This window comes from Sinocyclocheilus anshuiensis, unplaced genomic scaffold, assembly GCF_001515605.1.
Source record: "Sinocyclocheilus anshuiensis isolate Anshui unplaced genomic scaffold, SAMN03320099.WGS_v1.1 scaffold517, whole genome shotgun sequence".
Lineage (NCBI taxonomy): Eukaryota > Metazoa > Chordata > Actinopteri > Cypriniformes > Cyprinidae > Sinocyclocheilus > Sinocyclocheilus anshuiensis.
This window is the reverse complement of record NW_015536535.1, coordinates 1,146,471-1,147,639: the sequence shown is the minus strand read 5'-3', so window position 1 is coordinate 1,147,639 and position 1,169 is coordinate 1,146,471. Positions and strand designations below refer to the sequence as shown.

At 52.4% G+C, this 1,169-nt stretch overlaps 1 protein-coding gene across 1 annotated transcript in view; it reads right to left on the bottom strand.

The window, feature by feature from the left end:
- dchs2 (dachsous cadherin-related 2) overlaps positions 1 to 1,169 on the bottom strand; it is a 42,565-nt gene that overhangs the window by 21,827 nt on the left and 19,569 nt on the right. The window lies entirely within an intron of this gene.

Here is a 1,169-nt window from a genome sequence, read left to right as displayed (position 1 = left end):
GTCTTACACAAAAGGATCAGTGCCCCTCTTTACATCGAGCGGCTCTATCCTCCAAAGTAGATCGGAGCAGATGCTGCCGCTGACAGCTTCAAATTTGTGTGTGTCACTATGGCTGCGCTCACAAACACGGGCTGCTTTAACACGAAAGCAGTCTGCCCCCGTTCATTCGCGGAAGGCGGCCCCGCCTCCCCCCGCTCATGTTTCTCTCCTCCCAGCTACCTCGGAGGCAGCAACGATGAGCTCGCGGGTTGAACGATCAGACTTGAGCAATCCTCTACACACATCATGCATGCTTAATCTGCCAGTGTGTGTTACACATGAGGATCGGTGCACCTCGTTATACGAGCAGCTTAATCCTCCCAGGCAGAACAGAGCGAAACGCGGGCAGCTTCACATTTGTGTGCGCGTCGCTGAGCCCCGCCTCCCCCGCTCTTGAGTTTCTCTCCTCCCAGTTACTCGGAGGCAGAAATGGCAAACTCGTATGATCGATCAGGCTTGAGTGATTTAATGCCGGCAAGGCCCCCGCTTGCATCACTCTCCATGCAGCGCTTTGATCTGCCAGTGTGTTTACATGAGAGGATCGGCGCCCCTCATTGTCGAGCGGCTCAATCCTCCTTGGCGGTTTGGAGCAGAACGCTGTCACCAATGATTCAATATCGCTGACAGCTTTGTATTTGAACGTGCCTCTCACCTGGGTCACGCCCACGCTGAGGCTGCGCTGCTGAGACAGACCACTCTTACTACGAGAGTTCATGTCTCACTCTGCTTTGCTCGCGGCTCGCCTTCTTGAATAAAGACGGCCCCGCCCCTCCCCTCATCCGCTACGAGCGGATTTGAGAGAATGTGCGCAGCATTTTTGATCTGCCTGAGTATTACACATAAATATCATCAAAACTCCTCTTCTAATGAGCGGTTTGATTTTTTTTAGGCGGATTAAAAGAGAATGCTGTCACTAATGATTATTATCACTGACAGCTTCAAATTGGACGCGTCTGGGCCACACCCACGCTGAGGCAGCGCGCACGGGGGCTGACTGCTCTGCTATGAGAGCATTAAGTCTAGCAAAGTATTTTCTGAAAGCATTTTCAGGGAAAAGCAAATTTCCTCTTCTGAGTGTGGGGTCCCCATACGGCGACCAGCCTCTCAATTTAATCCAACCCCTTGTCACA